The sequence below is a fragment of the Cupressus sempervirens genome, chromosome 4 (assembly GCF_028749045.1).
Source record: "Cupressus sempervirens isolate cs-2001-9-10 chromosome 4, ASM2874904v1, whole genome shotgun sequence".
In the NCBI taxonomy this organism is placed as follows: domain Eukaryota; kingdom Viridiplantae; phylum Streptophyta; class Pinopsida; order Cupressales; family Cupressaceae; genus Cupressus; species Cupressus sempervirens.
This window is the reverse complement of record NC_143121.1, coordinates 828,193,751-828,215,147: the sequence shown is the minus strand read 5'-3', so window position 1 is coordinate 828,215,147 and position 21,397 is coordinate 828,193,751. Positions and strand designations below refer to the sequence as shown.

Below are 21,397 nucleotides of genomic sequence, written 5' to 3'. Positions count from 1 at the left end.
GGTTAATTTTACCCAAGTGCCGCATTCCTGAGCCCCTTGTTACTCTTCGAGTGGCTGGGATGTTTATCTTTGCTTTTCTGCCTCTCCACAGTGTGGCACAAGATGGTCACCAAATGCTCCTCTCACTGCTTTTGGTTGGCTTGCACCTATTACTAGCCCCAAATGGTCATTCCCTCCCTTGGATTTGGCAATTTCACCACTCTGGGCAGGGGAGAGGAAAAAGAGCAAACTATTGCTATTGCTATTGACGGATGGGCTCCTTCGAAGTCACCTTCCAACCCTACTGATGCATGAGGGTTTTATGATCAACAGGATCCACGTCCCTTGGCTAGCACTCCTTTAGCCACCTGAGGGTTGTTCTTATATTTTTCTTATGAAAAGTTGTTAATGTGTTCGGCTCTACCGTTTGAACTCTCATGGGGTGATCTTGTATCCTTTGGCCTTTTTTTGTAAGTATGTAACTTCAATATTTAATTAATAGAAAAGGGACTATTCATCAAAAAATTAAAAATATACACTTATAAGAGACTAAACTTTATGTTTTGTAAATTTAAAAAAAGGTCTTAAATGATCATATAATCTAGCAATGACATGATGATGTTTAATAAGTACATTGAATAGGCATGAAAGATCATTTAAGAAAATAAAAATTAAATTAAATTAAATATAAAAATATAAAATAGACATTTTTTTTAATTGAAAATTAAAAATGCACATTTTTGGCAATAGTTTTTTTGACCTTCATATTTATTCTTAGACCATTTTCATATAATTTTCTTTGTTTTAAAATGATTGTAATCTATTTATAAAATAAATTAAATACATAATTATCTTAAAATAATCTTATAACCTACAAAATACGTGCATTTATCAATAGTGTTCCCTTGCTTTCCTTATGTTTGGGTTGTTTATATGTATCCCTCAAATTTCAGTAAAAAAACACATTTATCAATAGTATTGCAGCACTTTGTTTAATATGTGCAAAACACATATGCATATCTTGAAACCAATATCCTAGAAAACATTTGTCTACGTTCGTAGAATATGATCGAAAATAATGTTCCTTTTCGTGATAACCTATGTTCAGATAAATGGTGATATCCTACTTATCTATGTGAGTTCTAAGAATCAAATGGACTTGTTCACCTTGGCGGAGAGACTTGCGAAGCATCCTTACAACAAGAACACGCTCAATCTAACAAGTGATGTAGCGTCGATAAATGTCAATAAATATTTCATCTTTGCATATTCGTGGGAGTTTCAATCGAAAGTGAGTAACGACTGATTGAGATATAAACGTGTACAATGCACTTTCATGTCAGTTGCAGTGCAAAACAAAAACAAGGAAACAGCGAGGGCGGCTGAGAGCCCAAGAGGCCGGCGTGTAAGGAATACAAAACAAAGGTAAGGGACGATTCATGAAAGCCCGAGGAAGGCTGACTTATCAGGAAATACCTTCTCCTAGATTAAAATATACATTCTATGAAATAATACAAGCATTTCTTCAATAAAACGAGTGTGTAGAGAGATAACAGTGCAAGTAATAAAAACAAAAGAAATTGATAATACTATTGATATGATTTGAACGTTCCTAGGATGAAATATTATTAATATGATTTGGACATTCTTAGGGTATAAAATCGAATCTTCATAATGACGTGAAGTCCAATCAAATAAAAACATCCTAACAATTTTTCATATAATTGTGGCATTAGATGCTTGAGAATGCCAATCCCTCTCTGTTTAATTTCACTACTACATGAGGTGGTATTTTAAGACATACTTTGAAGACGAAATTAAATTTTTGTCTTAAATTTTTAATGATTATTAAAAAAGGAAGTCTTAGTATGATTATCTTAATTTAAAACTTGGACAAAACATTTACGCCATAAGAAGCAGAGGAATTAGGCGGAGGCAGAGGAAGGCGCGGAGTAAATTTTTGGAGAAAAAGCGGGAGATTTTGGTACGAAATTTCATGCGATTAATTGAAATTTTTCATTTGGGTGCATCTGACAGATAAATCTGATTTAGACTTGCATGCGATAGAAAACCCCTAAAATGGACTGGCTTGCTCTGATTTCCATCAATACGACCTGCAAACAGAATTTGTTCAAATTGTCTTCTTGCAATCTCTACAAGGAGCTCTCAGAAAACCCTGTGTACTTGGGTAGGGTTGAGAAAAGAAAATTGACGGCATAGACGAGTCTAAAATATTTTTATTTTTTTTGTTCTTTCTTTCCAGGGTTCGATGAATGACTTAGAGTGGAAGTACAGGGCCACATTAGATCATAATTGTGGAGGAGAGGGGCGAGGACGACCACTTCCAAAATGTGGCTCATCGATTTTGTCGACCCCGCGCATCGTCATGCTTACCCGGTGCTCTGCTTACAGTACGTCGCACACACCAAACTCAGGCTGTTTAATAAATTTAGAATACCATATACAATCTGTTACATCTCAGAAAAAATATGGGTTTAGGTTTTCATACTATTTTTTATATATATTTCAGGTCATAAGGGCGGATTAGCGATTGGAGTGGCAGTCAACATCGGTGGCACTAAGCGATAGGTGTTAATCAGGGCGAAGACATGGTGGTTACCTTCAGCACTCTGTGTACGTCTCTATTGCTCCATGGTAGTGGCTTGGGAAGCACTCACATAGGGAAAATTATGCACTTGCATCCCATCCAAATGGTGTTGGGGTTCTTCTCGCCTGGCGATGGAACACTAGGACCATTGTTACCAAGGTATAATTTTGAAGTTCATGCATAACTAAAAAAGACCGAGGAAGTACTTCTGCAACCCCAAAAAGAATATAGCAGAATTAGACATTCCTGCAGAGAATTTCCAAAGATCAGATGATAATCGAGGTATGATTTATGGATTGATCGATTTTCCTCTTTGCTACACTGTTCTGAGTCCTTCTTGAGAGCAAACTATAGTGTCCTGCATTTTGTCAAAACCCTAACATGGTAACAAAATGACAACTTCATTATGATTATAAAGACACTTGCATTTCCTTTGAAACCCTATCATGGCTAGGGCACACGTTATATTAGTTTAGAAAAATTTCCCCTAATTTGTGTTTATACTATCCAAAAAATACCGACCAGATTGACATAAATGTATTGATTATTAACTGAAAAAAAATCTAGTTCATCATCATGATATTGAGCTATTCTTAAGTTCCTTTTCCTCCAGCCGAGCATTCGTACTGACTCAAATATATTATTAGAGAGACCGATGTTTTATTATAACTACTTACTAGACTTGAAAATGGTATGATTGATTTATCTATGTCAGCCATTTCTGATGGTTTGACTTTGTCTTCTCATAATTGTGTATTTCCTTAAATACATTGAAGGTTGAGATTATTGATTCTGATTTCATTGATTTTTGTGTGAAGCTTTTTAAAATCTCAATCTGGATTTCCTGTCCAATTGGGCTATAAGAAAGGTTTTTTTTTTATGGTAATTAGTGTGGTATCTATTAGGGATTTTTTTCACCGTTGATTTGATCAAGTCCTCCATTATTTTTTGATCATTTAATTTGGACTTTAATGTTTTTTGCAGAGCTTGGAACATATTTTGCAGGTATGTCTTGAAGCACTGTAAAAAAATTTGCATTGCAATGTTTTTTTTGTCCTGCTTTGTTTATCTTTTAGTTTCTTGTCATTAATGTTGACTCTATGTACTATTTTTTTTAGAACTGAATTCCTGTTCTTCTTCACCTCACGAGGACTATTTAACTTCATCTCAAAAGAATCCCCCTCACATTATGTTTAAATTGATTTACTCATGCAGTTCTAAGGAGGAAGAATGCTGAAATTTGGCTTAATAATAACACCTGCCCATTTCCCGCTTGAATGTTTGTGAAGGGCAAGGCTTAGAGTTGTAAAAAACTGTTCCCAGATGACACGAAGGTAAGAGCTCCTCACTCCTGGCCACAAAAGCTTTATGTGAGAGTGCATAAAAGAAGTTTTACCCATGTTATTAGTGATCTCTAGATTCACCATTAAGATTACTTTGCCATCTCTTATATTTTTTCCATTCAGTTTGATTTTTATTTTATTTTCAGTCCTCCTTTATTTGTTGTTTTTCATCTCACTTAACTTATCTTCTTTTCTGATTTTTTCCCTCTAAAATAATGGGGTGCAAAATTATGGAGGATGTCCACATGTTTCTACAAAGCAATGTTGAAACTATGGAGGACAAGGAGGTTTAGATGTTCCCACAATGTAATGTTAGGACTCTGACCAATTGCTTTGTGGAATGAGAGCCAGAATTGATAGGTAGTAGTCTTGTTTTTTTCCCCCTCTTTTTCTTTTTCTTTTCTTATCGTCAATTTTTTTTGATAGTTGGGAAAGAGCTGCCCCAAATTTAAGTTCTTTTCAACAGATTGAATGTGGAAGCACAAGTCCATGTTGGGAGGAGGGCTCTGCCCACCATCTGAGAGGTTGTGTTCAACATAGTTGAGGTATTGATTTTCTACGTAATGGTGTATTCTAAGAATTGGGTAACTATTACCCCCTTTGACAAACCCTTTGATCTGCATTTTAGGAACCCATTTGGATGCAAAATGCAGATATTGCTTTGGATTCCGCATTTGCCAGGTATGTCAGCAGGGCTCTACTTTTACCCTTTCTAATTTTCAAAAGAAGTATTCGTTGGTATAATTGCCTTAGCTCACATTTTATCATATACTCTACAACCAAAAACAAGGAATAACCAATAGAGCATACATCGCACAAGACAAAATTGAGAGAAGCCTTTCAATTCAAAATTTTAAAGCGAAAATTTTGAAGCAATACAACCACATTTTGGGATGTTTATATTACATGAATAAAGCTCTACTATCATCATTAGCTTCACTTTCTTCTCTGTAATATGAATATCTGATGCTATAGTTTGGATCTTCAGGAACCTCATGGCCATAGATTTCTATCAAGTAAAAGAACTTGCAGCTACTTGTTTGATACAATCTGAAAAGAACTTGGTTCTATTGAACAGAGTGATAAGTGTGAAGAATCTGCAAAAGATCCATAAGGCCAGGTATGGTTTTGGTGCTCATTTACTTTTTACTATATTGCATATTTGTTCTGTCTTCTAGCTTTTCTAAACCTGATGGTTATAAACATGTGAAATTATTTGTATTCAATCCTATTTCCTAGATACAAGTCTATCTGATCTTGAATTTTTTTTAATTATTATTTTCTTTAATCTAAGGTTATGTTTGATTAGAATTTATCCAAGTGGATCTCTATATAGATGTCATTCATAACATTCAAGAATATTATAATCTACCACCTAATTTCTTTTTGTCAATGTCATTATATTCTGCTACCTCTACATTTTTTAATATTATACTCATGTTTGGATAATATCAATTTATTCTTGATTGATTTTCATCTTTAAAGGATGACAAAGTGCTTGAGGGAATGCATGTCTTAAAAAGGTAGCTAATCAACCTTCTATAGAAATTCCTTGTGTCTTCGTCTAGATTTATCATATCTATTCTCTAACTGCCCCATGTATATCCTACAATAACATACAAAAATCATTGATAGACAACTCTCAGCCATATTAAGTATTGGACGTCTTGAATGTCAAGACTGTTAGTATGGAAGATGGTTTTAAATTTCTATAGAATTTATCATAAATTAAAGAAAATGTATACCTCATATTGTGAAAGGCCATTTACAAAGATAAAAATGATTGATCCTCTAGTATTAAAATCTCTTAAATAATAGCATCTTATGCATTGGAAAGTGGGTCATGAGCTCGTAGGAAGCTATAGCCAAAGAAAGTTGTTGTGCAACATGTTGCTTCAATGGCTATGCTTTCCCTTAAACAGTATATATTAAAATCAAACAAGATACAAAAATGACAAAAATAAGCATAAATAAGAAACAAGGGAAACAATGGTCGGGTTTTAATTGGTAAGTTCCATCTTAAATTGACTGCTGCTTGTGCACAAAATGTATGAATGGAGCTTCTGAGCATTCTAATTGTAGCATTCCTTAATGTCTGTAGGATTTTTTTTAAATTTTTAAATTTTGGTTTCATTTATTTGTAATTGGGGGTAACCTCTACTTTAGATGTCACTATTTTAGGACAACTTCATGGGCATTTGGATCTGTCTTTGATTGTTATTTATGTTACTTTGCTAGTTGGATACATTAGTTTCCCCAGTTTTACTTTTATGGGGTCTTGAATTGAAGCTTTGCATGTGAATATGTCTCCACAAGTAAGGTGAATGCTACCGCTAGATGATGTTGAAGCATTTGTGCAAGGGCTTTGAGTTTCATTTTGCATATACTTCAGCAACAATGAAAAAGTCAGCATTGGCTTTTTTGATGGCATTAGAAGCATACTAGATTATTTATATGGTTTGTGCATGCATCAGGGTTAGGATGTCAATATAGGTATATTAAATTATTTACAGGCACTGGAAATATCACGTCTCTTCTGTGCGTGAGTGTATGTTAATTGTCTAATAATTATTAGTCAAGGGTAACAATGATTAATTAATTAATCAAGATGAATTTTTAAATATAATTCATCTCTGATTAAATCAATCTAATTGAAGCTTCAACCTTAATTTTCTTCAAGAATAGATGAACATCTAGGCATCTAATGCCATGTCTAGCATGGATACTTTTAAACAAGAACTTGAGGTGATGTAAAATAGGAGAGGCAGATTTAGTCTTCATGGCTTATGTAGCATATTTGGTATAATTATGGTAGCAAATTGCAAGGATTTTTAATTGCACATCATCTCTGGAAACTTCTAGGCCTCCCTCCATTCTGTTTTGTTTTCATTCAGCACCCACACCCAGATGATCCTTGAAATTCCATTATCTGCAACTCCACCAACCAGATAAAGTTGATTGCTGCAACTTACCAAATGACTACATACAAGTGAGTCCGACAACGGTGTGGGTGTGGTAGCTTCCACCCTTGTCCATGACCCTCTTTGCATATAACTAAAATCTTGTATACATGAAGACCTTCTCTAGCCACCATTGCAATAGAATTCCAGTTGTACGTTCAAATGAAGTGTAGGGAAGCTCTCTCCATATCTTTGTTTGGGGATTGCAATTAGAAAGGCAGGATTGGGTTTTCAAGCACAATAAGCCACCCGAGGTCCCCAGAACTTATGTTGTAAAAGGAAGAAATGAGAGGAATGTGATGTGCCACTTACTGAGAAAATTATCTACAAATTCTGTGATCCTGACATTTCAGCATTACCAACCAGGGCATGTGTGATATTTTGCTACAAAGTGAAAGAAAGCTTGGCGGTGACAGAAGAACATTCTATCTCTTGCACAAAAACCTAGGATAGAGAAATGATTCTATTGATAGCTTTTTAGGGGTTTTAACTATTAAATCCTCACGTAAATTGCTCCAAATTCTTTCTTCCATCATTGGTGATCACACAATGTGACAATACACACCACGCTTGAAGCATAGAAGAACTCGTTTCCTCTGAACTCTGGGTCAACTGGGAATAATTTCCTACATCCAATGAAAATTCAGTATTTATTTCATGGCTTGAATTGAGTCACCTAGAAGTTGAGCTCTGATCCTATCTAAGAGAGTATTCAAACCAACCTAATTTTTCCAATATACTGACCATTTAGCCGACTGCAAAAAAAATTGATTCAATCACGTCTGTGTAATCTATGCCCCCATCTTGAAAAGATCAAAGAGCATAAATGATTGAATTTTGATCTACATGTAGAAGAAATAGTAAATAGATTATGGCTTGTTGTCTATATTCGTGGACCCTATTTAATGGCCAAGGTTCAAATTAGTGAATCTTTATTGATTTTATGAGTGGAAATAAGTTCTCAACATGCTGATTTATAATTAGTTTTGAAATTTTTTTAATATGTTTAAAGTGTGGGGTATTTTTGTTGTTTAATTATATTGGAGGGATGTGAAAGTTGTTTATATATATTTATGTAAATCAAGTCTTTTTAGATGCAAATGTGAGCATATATATACATTCGGAATAAAATAAATTCTAGGAACAATAGATAGAACAATCTCTATGTTAAATTATTTGATAGGTGCCTATATGAGACATTCTCATAAATATCTATATTAGATTATTCTCATTAAATTAGGAAAATTAGATTTCACGGGTACTATCTCACAAGTACTATTCCATTTGAACCAGGAATGCTCACGAAAATGTATTTCCTTACCTTGTAGAAAATAATTTATCAGACTACATTCCTACGTCATGAAATCTCTTAAAATTGATTGATTTACACTTGGCAGTAAACTGTGTCACGGGTGACATTCCTTTTCAAATCTGTCAAATTTCTCATCTATGGAAACTTAAACTTGCTCTGTCAATGATAAGGAGTAATTCCTCTATCTCTATCTCTACTTGTTGTTCACATTACGTGGAACTCTATTAGTTAAAACTTAAAACCAACTACAATGTAGAATTGATGACATGTTGTGCAGAGATCAACTCTGTGTATCACAACTGAACACTTATATCATGTTCTCTTCAAGATGATGAACTCTGGCCAAATGATAAGTTTTGTGTGTCTCACTTGAAATGGTGCAAAGACAAGATTAGTTTTAGTTAAAGAACAAATATACAAGAGACAGTGGCCATGTCGGGAATTCCAAATAATAATAAGCAAAACCAAATCTTTGGTTACTGGAAATTGGTAAATATAATCACAGCTGAATTAACCTCGTTAAAGGTATTGAGTGCCTCTATATATTTGAGTGCTTTGGCATGTATATGATGGTATAACTGTAACTTTCTCTAACAAATATTTAATCTCTTGATTGAAGAAGAGTTAGAAAACTACATGAAACATAAAAAGTCCAAGAGATGCTAAATAAAAGAGATCATTTATGTTAAACATTTGACAGTTTCAAAGCTATGGTGTTGCAACTACGGTCAGAAATATAGGTATCATGTTTCTGTGATTTTTGAATGTTAAATTTGTTCGAGTTAGACAAAACAGAATAGAAATGTTAAAAGGATTATTCTGTGAAGTTTCTTTTGGTCAGTTAAAGAAATTTCCAAATTTATAGATTATACATATAATTCAGATTGAGATTGCAAGACAGTATTTTAAGTATTAGTTGATATTGTTTAGGTAGATTGTGAATCATCAGTTCATAATAAGAGGCTCAGTTTTATATTGCGCAGGAAAATTGTGAGTCTTCCGTTGAGAATAAAAGTTAATACACAGATTTATCATACAATCCCTTGTTCAAGTTCTCTATGAAAGACGCTCTTCCATCATCCATCTTCCCAAAATCCCAATGTGAATATCTATACACTTATGGTGACTATTCTTCCACTTAGGGCATCCTTTCATATGAGTCATTCACCCTTTCTTCTCAAAAGATTCTCAATATTGCATTTGGATGTGGCCTACATAACAAAGGAAGTGGGTTTTCTCGAGGAGGTGGCCTTAAAGATTTCGCGAGAGACCCTTTTCATGCATTTCACAGATTGGAAGCTCCGTGGGAAATATATTTTCTTATTGTCTAGTGTCAATTAACGAACCTCCTTCCAAATAAATCCCTTTGATCTTATGGACAAGTGTGGGGCTTAGTATCTAGTCTGTAGGCACTACTCTACTCAAAAGTAGTTCATGAAAAACCTTCTATTATCCTTCCTTGAAAGTAGTAAGCATAGGATCAAAGCTATTGGATATCCCTTCCGATGCCTTTACTTTTCAGGCTGATTGGGTTTGGTGGAATTATCATAGACTCTGGAACAATCATTTATTTGGAGCAGAGTATTTATGATGTTTTGAAGAAAGGACTGGAGCCTGCAGTTAAGCTTGCATGGGATGATGGGTCTTCTATTGGATTGGACCTATGCTATACTTCTGCAACTGCCACTACAAAATTTCTAAGTGTTACTTTCCATTTAAAAGGACCTGATTATGTTTTACCAAAGGAGAATTACTTGATTCACGATACCAGTGGTGTTGTCTACCTTGTGATGTTGCCAAGCACTGGCCTCCCTATGTTTGGGAAAGTTCAATAACAAAACTTCCATATTCTTTATGAGCTTTGTGAAAACACCTTGTCCTTTTCTCCCTCCATTTGTGATAGCCACTAAATAATTTAGCATGGATTTGTGTAATGTCGTGTTCTAGAGATTCCTTAAATGTGGAGTGAATTTCTTAGTTATGTGTCTAAACAAAAAAAAAAAAAAACTTCTCTCACTCTATAACTTGCACAAAAATCTCTAACAGATTGTAAATGTTTGCATTGAATAGGATACATATTCATCTTGTTCCAGTCTTTTTCATGAATTAGATCCTAGAAGAATATATTGATGCATATGTCTTATATTACTAAATATTGATCATATATCCATTTAATGTAGGCAGAATAACCATAGATATGTCCAATGCATATTGGTGTATGAATATAGATGTACATGTTATCTTAGATCAACTCTCTATATCTTACTTATGTTTATAGCTTCTAGTCACCACTGATGATGTTTACATTACTCTATGATTATCTTGCACATATCTCTAATTGCTGACTGTACTTGTTCCTTGCTGCTGATTAGAACTTCCCTCATACACAATGTCTATTGGTAGCTTCTTAATCACTGCTTGCTCTCAATTAGTCCATGTTCAGATAATAATAGATGACTTCAATATTGACCCCAAATTTTGGGTACTAATTTGTGTTGTGGTTGCTGATGTGTGCATCCCTTTATGACTACCTTTGAGATTAGTGCTGACTGAGTTTCTCTCCTTTCATATGTCCTTGATATGAATAATTTACCTTGTAATTGTCTTTTATATGATATCATTTCCATTGATAGTCATGTGGGTAATTTTTTTGGAGCCGTAGGAGTTTACTAATATATTATCAGGCATGGGTTCCATATATATGTGTTGGTACTCATACTATGGTCCACAAACTTATCTTTCCCAATCGAATGCAAATGTCTAATCCCAATATCAACTAGTATTATTCATTTACCCTCTCTATTCATGTTTTCATTGTTTTGGGCACTGACTATCCCATTCTTTTCCTCCATTCTGTTACAGATATCTATGATGAAGATTTTCCACTAGAATTGAATCACATTAAGTGTAGACTCCTCGACGATTCAGCTCGATTATATTCAACATATCTATATTTAGATTTATTATATGTATCCTGGCCTAGAATTTGTGTTCTATACTAGAAGATGTTTATATGTTCTCAAGGAAATGATATTCTATAGTCGCTATGGCCCAGCCTTCTTTCTGGGTCTGTTTGTTCACTAGATAAGAAGATGTTGCATTGGATTGCTTGTTAGATGAGTTAGATTATAGGGTGATGCTTTGGATTGATTGTTCCTGATATAGACCACATTGTAGACCAGTGTTGTTTTTTCCCCTTAACCAATATATTCCTTTATCATCAATGAATTCCTCGTATGTTTACCACTACGATCTTTTGCAATAGTGGTAAGCATATAAATTTGGTTACTTGACAAGTTTGTATATTATCAATTTTATTTTTATTTTCTTCCTCTACCAAATACTCATTCCCCATTCAATGTTTTTATCTGCTAGAATAGGAAGGGGATAATTATTTGAATGTCATCCACTTGTTTAGATCTTCGAAACTAAAATACATAAATTAATCTATGATTCCCGAACTCTACCCCCGATCTCAGTTCTCTATCTCCGTATGTTTGAATTCACTTCTCCCATGTTACTTCTACCAAGTTATTACAATAGATTACAGTCAATATTGTAAATGTTGTATAATAGCTGATAGTTAAATATTCTTTCTTCAAACAAAGATGTTGTATAGTAGCTTATCCTATAATTTTAACTTTAGTACATGCAGCATTTTGTATCTGATCTACTGAGTTGGATATCTACTTTCTTACATAGAAAGAGGAGAACTTCCAACCTTCCGGAGCCATAATTAATGAAATTTTATCTTCCGCACATGTAGCTTTTTGTATCTGATCTACCGAGTTGGATATCTACTTTTTGACATAGAAAGAGAACACTTTGACATTCCATAAATGACAAGTTTTGAGTAGGTAAAATTTTGTTTAGAACTTGAATCCAAAAACTAAGGAATAATTTTGACTATAAAAATCAAATCTCTCTTGCTGACTAGTGTCTGGTTTTTGCCGGGCTGTGATAAAGCTGAAATTGAAGGTTTTGCACATAAAAATCACTCTTCCACTATTTTGGATGAGTGCTAATTTGTAATGGTTCATGTATTTTATATATTTTAATGCCTATTTATGTAATGATCATAATTGACATGCATACACTCTTCTTTGTAGCTATCTATTAAGATACTGTGTTGGCGTCCATACCAAATGGCAGACCAGGTACTCTTTTTTTCTATTTGATCATACATTATCATTTTTTATGAAATAAAACATTAACCTAAGCTTGAATAGGTAGCATGTAGAGTACTAGTTGATTGGTAAATGCCAGCTAATTTCTTGTTGATAGATTGGTAATTGTCTTCTTGCAAAGCCTCTTTTATATTTAAAAATTGGTATGGGATTAAATATTGATGGGATCTTTAGTTCCTTGCATAAAAAAATTCCTCAAATAGATCAAGTGTACCATTCTTTGTTAGGTTACAAATATTGATTCAACTATCACCATATGAATAAACATTACCATTCCATCATTATACAATCAGTTGTTAACTATTCCATATATATTCTGAAGATCAATCATTTGAGCCATAAATGTTACTATTAAAATTCAATCTTAACGATTATTAGGCCTTGAAGAATAGGACGCATAGCTTATTCAACCCCCATACTATAGCACTTAATACCTCTAAACGATGAATCAATCATTCATTAGATGCAAAACTATGGAAAAATTGACTTGTGTTTTTGTCAATCAGGTCTAGGTTCTTCTTCATAAATTGATCCTGTACCTTGAAAGCCCTGATTATCACTGCTGCTGCCATTTACTCGCCAAAATGATTTACAAGTTAGACTTTAAATGTTTTAGAAACTTTAAGAACTTATAACATAATATACACACTACTATTATAAATATATGTAATATTTTTGAATTCAATACTATTATCACTCTAATAAAAAAATTATTATTTTAAAATTTAATGCTATAATTATTATCATTTTAAAGTTTAATAATACTATTCTATATATTTTTTAAAGTGTAACTATTATCCTTAAGTTTAATCATGTTTTTACTATTTAAGTATCATCCCAAAAACTATTCTGGTAACATCTATTTACTAAGTACTTTTTAGTTTAATACTAATTAAATTTTAAAAAAACGTAAACCATACGAAATATCCTCATAACCTAAGTTTTTTTAAACTTTAATAAAAATTTCAATCATAGCCAATGGCTGCAGGTTCCTCCATCAATGCAGCTGGCTCTCACAGGTTGCTACCTTAGGCACAGGTTTACCTGAAGACGAACGTCTGCACTTGCAGTGGATTTGAAACTGTGGTCTGCAGGCATTTCTGTTTCCATTTGGGAGGGTTTGTGTTTGTGGTGGAAAGAAATGAAAGAGGAGAGCCTTGCCTTGAGAGATTCCGCCACGTCAACATTCAAATTCGAAATAAAATCGCCAAATCAGCATAAAATTGTTTGGATACCTATTGCAAAAGTCACATACATTTACAGGTTTGAAAAATTGAATCCTATCCGATTCCACAGTGATTTTTCAATGTATTCGATTCGGATATGTACTGTACCAGCATTTGGAAATTTTTTTCAGAAGTACCGGTAACTTAGCAATGGTGTAGACAGGTGGAATATTTAGTTATCTACCAGTAAAAAAGGAAATAAACTAGGAAAGAATTAATGAAATGAAAAACCTTACAACATACCTTAGTATTGTTTGGCATGTTGTCTCCACCCATGCAAAAATGAGAGGAGTAGAATAAGATCAAATCTTATCCATGCATAAATCATGATTTATAGTTTGTTTGTGTTGTGTTGGAAGACTAGCTTGTGCTCTGTGATTGGAGAGGGATTTCCAAAATTTTTGTTTCAACCAGAACTCTAAAACAAGTACCCAGCCATGCCCAGAAATATTTTCTGAGGAAAGCAGTCTGCCAAGAATAAAATGTCAATCAAACCTCTTTGATATGTTCCCAAATGCTCAAAATGTATAAATCTGTCATTTCCTTGACTTAATTGTGATTCCAAAAGATTTTACTCTGTAAAGTACCAATTTTTCTTTTGTTTCCTCTGTTTTTTTTCAGCTTGCAAGATTCTCTGTGCATGAGGACTCTCACTAGGAAACCCACAAGAACCATCCCAAAATTTCTATGGGGATTTAGATTTATCGGCAGAACTAATTCCAAATTTATCTCTCATCTGCTTTAAATTCAACACTATTAGTAATTCAAAACACCCATCTTTGATGAGTAGCGATTCACAATAATTTAGGAGATTCTAATATACCTTGGTTCCTCTATGTGTGAAATAATAGAATACCTTCAAAGCAGGTGAGTGATAGAAAAATCTGATGTATACAATTTTGGAGTTGTTCCCCTAGAGTTTCTCTATGAGAAATAGCCAACATATCTATCATTTATTCCCAAGGCTTGAATGTAGTTCAAAGGGTGAGTCTTTTCTTTTCTTTTCTTGAACATTCCCTGTCTGTACGAACTTTGGTTCAACAATCTAGTGTTACTACCACACGAGATGTGTGTAAGCTTTGGTTATGCTTGTAGAACTGGGCAAGCCCAAAGTCCCCTAACTTCCCATTCAATTCCGAGTCTAGAAAAACAATGCTGGACTTGATGTCTCTGTAAACTACGCATTGCTCCAACTCTTCATGAAGATACAACAGCCCCACAACATCATCTCTGATCACTCTGTACCTTTGATCCCACTTTAGCATCTTCTTTGGCTTTCCGAATATCATCTCGTCCAGGCTCCCATTCGTAGTCATAAACTATGAAGAGCTGCTTCTGCCGCCTACAGAAGCCTCTGATCTGCACAATACTTCAATGTTGAAGCCAACCAAGACTGGAAATTTCTGCTATGAATTCTCGCACCCCTTCATCGGTTTGTCTAAGGATACATTTCACACCTAAATTTTATCTCGTCTGAAATGTTTATGGATTACTTCAATTAAATAGTCTCATGGGTGAGATTAATGTTTTAGAGGGAGAAAATCTTGAGCACATCAAAGTTCTTGGACGGCTTAGTGTAGTTCAGCTGGGGGGATTTTATAATATGCTAGATGTTTTCCTGAACTTGACTTGAGGGCCCAAGGAATCTATCACGCAGCCATTAAGGCCACGCTCGTGGGAAGGTGGAAACATGTTCAGATTTCATATACTACATCTCACCATGATAATAAGGCCATATTGAGCTAGAATATTTTTTTTTAGATAAATGTTCAAACAAGCCATCCTAACAGCTTTTAAATCAGCCAAAATTTAGGATTGACTGATCCTATTTCCCAAGTTATGTTTAGTCTTTGTAGAATGGACTTAAGAGGGGTTTTATAACAAATCTTTTATTTTCATGATAGAATTTAAAATTTAGGGGCATTATTCAAATTCTTTGAATGTAGGTATTATGAGAAAAATTTAGGAATTTGGTACCTTATGGTAGAGTCTGGACCAGATTCTATATTCTAGTGCACTCTTCATGTTCTATCTATTTATGTTTAGAGCTTTTTCAGAAAACAACATCTCGACTACAAGAAGGTTCCAGTGTAAGATTCCTATAAAAGAAAGATGATGACATTTTTTTGATGTTATGTCTTAGTTAACAAGCAAGATAAAAAGGTAAGCATGATGTATGACTACCATTAAATATTTTTTGGTTTTAAATATTTCATAGGGGATGTTTATTAGAAGCTTAGTTGAAAGGAGATTATTTTAAGGTGTTCTTGTATGAACTGAATCCTTATGTTATATTTCTCTAAAATGTTATTTATTTGTTAGGGATTCTTATTGGGAGAAGGCTGAAGTTCTGGAAGAGTCATCGGAGGTTAAAAACTTAATGACTTATGCAGGAGAACGGTGAGTTCATCCAATCTTACTATACTTATCATTATGTCCTTAAATGATGCAGTTCCAAGTGGGCTATAAACTTACAATTGGTAGAATTTATTGAGAAAGACTGGTAAATCGGCATGAATATTTTGAACTTTTCTTCAAATTTTTTTTTGGATCTCAATTTTTTTTTCATGTTATGAAATTAGTGTTTCTGCAACTATTTTGTATTAACACTACAACATCATGTGAAATGGAAGAATGATAAATATCCATTGCACAAGATTAATGGAACTGAAACAAGGAAACAAATTACAACATAAATGTCATTTCTTGTGATTCAAAATTATTATATGGGCATTTAGGGAAAGTGCATCCAAAATGATATATGAGGAAGATATACAAAATAGTATTTATATAAACACATTGAGCTAGAAGATAGTAAGATACTTTAATTTATACAATTATATACGATATGTAGGGTAGAACTTGTAGAGTTTTTACTATTTCTTTAATATTATCATCCCTGATAAACATTATATCATCGATGTGTATTTTTTGATAATTTATTATATATGGTTGCCGTAAATTTGATTCTTCCTGTGTATCTCTTGTCTTGGTGTGCCTATGAAGTTTGTAACAAATATCATTTCCTGTAGCTAGGCATGCCTTCTTGTAGCCATCTATTGAGTGTTCCAGCACTCTTACTGGTGGCATTGATCTTCTTGTGGGTTTGTATTGGGTTTTTCTTATGGACTTTCACCATCCTTTGGTCTGACCGTCTCAATATTCTTCATTGTCGTCAAGCACTCAGCATCCTCTTCTGGCATTTCCAAGACAACTTCTTTGCTTCCCAATTCTTTGTTTATTGATTATTTTCACTAGCACATGGTCTTCATCTTCTGATTGATTATTCTGTAGATTTGTTTACATTGGAAGGGCTTTCACGTGGGCTGGATTCTCTCATTTCCACACATATCAAAGTGACTCAGAAAACTTTATTGGACTTCTTTAGGGGTTGATTTGATGAATATATAGTTCTAAGCATATTGGCTTGTGGATTATGATAATGACTAAAGCTTGTATGTTTGACAAAGATATAACTCTTCCATTGGCATGGGCTTCTGAGTGTTGTAGTTGGTAGACATCAATGGAGTTGTCCTTTGCTAAACTGTTCATTGCATATAGAGCGTCACATTAATGGATCTGTTATACTACTGCCAGCCTATGAATATGTTTCTGCGACTGTTCTTGATTTCCTCTTCATGCCTTCTTGACTCAACATGTCATATACAGGCTCGTTTCTCTTCACAAGAGTGCACATATACTTACGGGAAGAGCGTACATATACTTACAGGTCAATTATGTTGAATACTCCTATTGTCTGAGACCTGAAGCTTAACACATAAAATAATATTTATTTACAATATGTGAGATTCCTATTTCTGTGATATTACAATTTCCATCAGAGGCCCTACCAATTCCATTTGTCCTTACCCATAAATACAACTGAACTGGTATGTCCCTAAGCTTCCATTAACAGGTGCAATAACCATGTGATTTTAAACAACACTATAGCCATGATCGTTGTTAAGTCTTCCCTCATTGTACTTGTTATCACAAGTACCTACAAGACAACTTTTCCTCCAATTTAAAGTTCAATGTTTTATGCATTATCTTTAATTCCATTCCTAGACTTCTTAAGATGTCCCTATGATGCATCTGCATCCTGAACTTCATGAATTATTTCTGCATCTGATGATTTTTCCATGCTTAATGTCCAATTTTTGGATGGGAGCTCTTATTTTGTAAAAAAATGTGCTCCATCAAGATCAACAGAAGCTTTTAAAGTAATAGCACATAATAAACTAAAGAAAATAAATGATTCTTGTAAGTAAAAAGAAGATCCTGGGAACCTGTGCAAAGGAGAAGAAAATACATGTCAATTGAATTACAAGAACGTAATCATTGATAATGAGGATGATTTTTCCACAGAAAGTCAAATTGTGATATTGCTAAGAGGTTTTTACAATATAATCATTTGTTAATAAAGAAGGCAAATTTTAAATTCTAGAAAAACAGAGAAAGATGCAACTTAGAGGCCTTTCCTTGTAGATGATCATATTATGATTTATGATGAATCCATAAAGGCTAGATTTCTTTTCTTCTCTTAATATATATTGATAGAGGAATCTAGAAACCCCTTGGATCCATGTCTTTGGGGTCCCATTGTAGGAAAAAATAGGAGAGAATAGGAGCCCATGTAGTTAAACCAAGGTATGACCCTGTTGATATGGTTACCCCATATGCTGGAAAAACCATGTTCTTTCGCAGGGAAATCATGTTCAAAAGTTTCAAAAGAAGTGTAAAAAATTTTATACTCTTTTACTTGAAAAATGCATTTGCTGGTCCTAAAACAACTTAATAGGTCACTGCTGATATGTACTGATGTTCTTCAGGCTTATTTGCATGACAGTTAAACATGGTAGGCCGATTGCATGTTATCATTGGCCAGCCCATCTTGTCATAGTTAGGGAAGCTTATTTCATTGTTGTGAATCCTCTGCTTCTTGTGTAGAGGGAATGATATCAAAACCAAGTAGAAAGAAAGATAAAGAAAATACTTCATTCTAAAAAGAAACATCGACTTGATATTATGCTATTAGTCAAGTATCTGTTTTAAAAATTGGCATAGATATGCTATTTTATTAGTAAGGACATCTTAAAGTGACACAATTTTTTGAAGATGAGGTAGGAAAGACATCAATCCCTAAGAAAGATTTGGACCTAATATTAAAGAAGCTACACTTGCCAAAAGAATGAGCATAGAATGCTTGGATCAATGTATTGTCCACAAAAGCATGACACAAGAGAATACTTGGACTGACACATTGTCCACAAAATTATGACACAAGAGTGTTGAGTGGAAGACATTCTAAAAGAAAATGGAATCAAACATTCATTTCCAAAATAGCAAGCTCAGATTAGGAATCAAATTGTGATCGGACAGCATATTTCCTAAACTCAGAGTACAAATACATAGAAAATAGACGAAACATAACGGCCTTGGTATGCTTAGCATAACCTATACAGTCAGCTAAGAGAATCTGAAATAAGCCCAAAAAACTGTGACTTTAACACTCAAACCATCAAAAATCATCCTTATTGTTTTGTAACTATTTATGATTATTGATGACTACTTCGTTTGCACATTTTTGGTTGTATTGAATTGAGCTATGGGGATTACTTCCTTGACTTTCATGCTTTTTTAAGTTTTAGCTGCTATGATGGCTTTTTTTATTTGGATATCTAAGTTTAAAGCTTGGCTGCAGACAAATTCTGCAGTAGCGTGTTTGCACCATTTGCTGGAAGGTTGGTTATCTTATTGACCAGTGATTTTTAAAAGCCTTACCTCTGCACGTTAGATAGACCTCTGTATACTAGATAGCAGCCCACCCTGGTTAATTAAGCATGGTGAGCTTGTATTTTACTGCAGATCGCAGCATTTGATCAACAAAAAATTTATGCATTTTAGTTACTTCCCATTCATATTTTTTGTGTCATAATCATTATTGAAAGCATGAATACCATGTTTTTGAAGCCAATGGTAAGACAAACTCTTGACACAAAGTTTGGTCGTTAAGTGAGCTATTTAGCTTTTTTATTTTTTCAGTTGGGAATGGTGCTTCTATTCTACATTTCAAGATATCTCTCTCTTATTATTGTGATTATACTTCTTGTGACTTGGCTTTAATATGTTGAGGGAAGAACATGGTACAGGTGGTTATAAGCAGAACCTCTTACAGATTTATCACATTAATAAACTACGAGACACATCTCAAATGACATTGTATGGTTCTTTGACCTTTCCTGTTGTTTTTGTAACTAGTGGTTGGTCAATAAAGAAAGGGGAAGTTTAGTTTAATGTTTAAAAACTTACAGTTGCCAACTAGACTTTACAAGGTTTAACCGTTTAAGTAACGTGTATATCATTTAGGGAGGACCTTGACTTGCCATGGTTTCTTATGCAAATAAGTTCAAATTTTCTTTCCACTTAACTTTTTTTTTAGAATGTGGGAAAAACCAACAAGTCCTTAATCTTCCAACATTTCTTTCAGCGAGTCTATTCTTTTCTCATATATTTCTATTTAAATGGAATACTTAAATTTTGACCATGGGGCTTCTCATTACATGAGAGACCATCATTTCTTAAGGGAAGATGTGATAAGTATTCCTCATGGCATTCCCAATCAAAGAGGAATAGCACTGACCCAAGCTTATTCTGATCTATCTAGAAAAATAGTGTCAAGTATCACAATCCTTCCATCAAACCACATAAACCACATCAACCAGCTTTCAAGGTTATGTAAACCACATCAACCAGCTTTCAAGGTTATGTCAAGCCTTAGTGGCCAGGAATGTCTCCTCTTCCAGCTCAATAGTCTTTGTGCCCAACATTAACTTAAATAAATCAATACTCTCTTGCAGTTGTTTGGAATTTGGTTTTTCTTTTTTGGTATGCATTTTGCTTCCTTTCTGCTTCCTCTATTTTGATATTCCCACACACTTATTAGTCCACAGACACCGGGCTCTTGTCCCTCTTACTGCACCCTTCTTAGCTATTTTCTTCCTCTTCACATCTCCCTGTCATTGCCCCACAACCCCACTTCTCCTTCTTGTTCACAACAATGTCTCTAATTTCCAATGTACTTCCCTATTCTATTACACTAGATTTGGCTTTTTTTAAAGTTTTAAATTTTTTTTCTTCCATTCATCTTCCCTAGGGTGATTCAACTTCTACTTGATGTGTATTGTCGTGTTTAGAATTGGAGTTTAATGGTCTTCTTGGAATGCAGTGATTTAAAATTGATTAATAAGTTAGTTACTTTTAAAGGCTTTTAGTCTTGGCATAAGTGGTGATGAAAATTAGTTGGCATGCCTGTGTTTACTTCCACATTAGGTGTACATGGGTACCAGGTCAGCTGTAGCTAAAATCTGTCTCTGTTGTTGTATGTGCATACCCATTTTCAAAGCCTCAAGGTAGCACATGTAGAGAACATGTAAAAGTTTTTAAATTAGAATTCAATTTTTTGAAACTATCAAAAGCTTTTAATCAACATTTGTAACCATGTCTTATAGTTTACAATTAAAACGAGTTTTAGATCCATTTAATTTGTTTCAACATCTGTGTGATGAGCTAGCAAGCTTGAGTGTGAGATTTGAACCTGCCAAAACCCATCACCGTCTCTATCCATATGTAAGTCTCAACTCACCACCAATGTTCCTACTTAGTGAATTAATCTGTCTTGCTCCCTTCTTGTATCTCTTATTTGCAAAACGTTAGACTATTAATTTTCCTTATTTTAAAAGGTGCTAGCTCAATGGACGAGCACCTGCATTACAAGCAGGG

The 21,397-nt window shown here is 34.1% G+C and overlaps 2 pseudogenes; one reads left to right on the top strand and one right to left on the bottom strand.

Annotated features, from left to right (window-relative positions):
• Positions 1-6,595: 6,595 nt before the first annotated feature.
• Positions 6,596-7,426, bottom strand: LOC149563948 (F-box/kelch-repeat protein At5g43190-like; annotated as a pseudogene).
• A 1,208-nt stretch (positions 7,427-8,634) lies between these two features.
• Positions 8,635-10,112, top strand: LOC149563947 (aspartic proteinase nepenthesin-1-like; annotated as a pseudogene).
• The last annotated feature ends 11,285 nt before the right edge of the window (positions 10,113-21,397 follow it).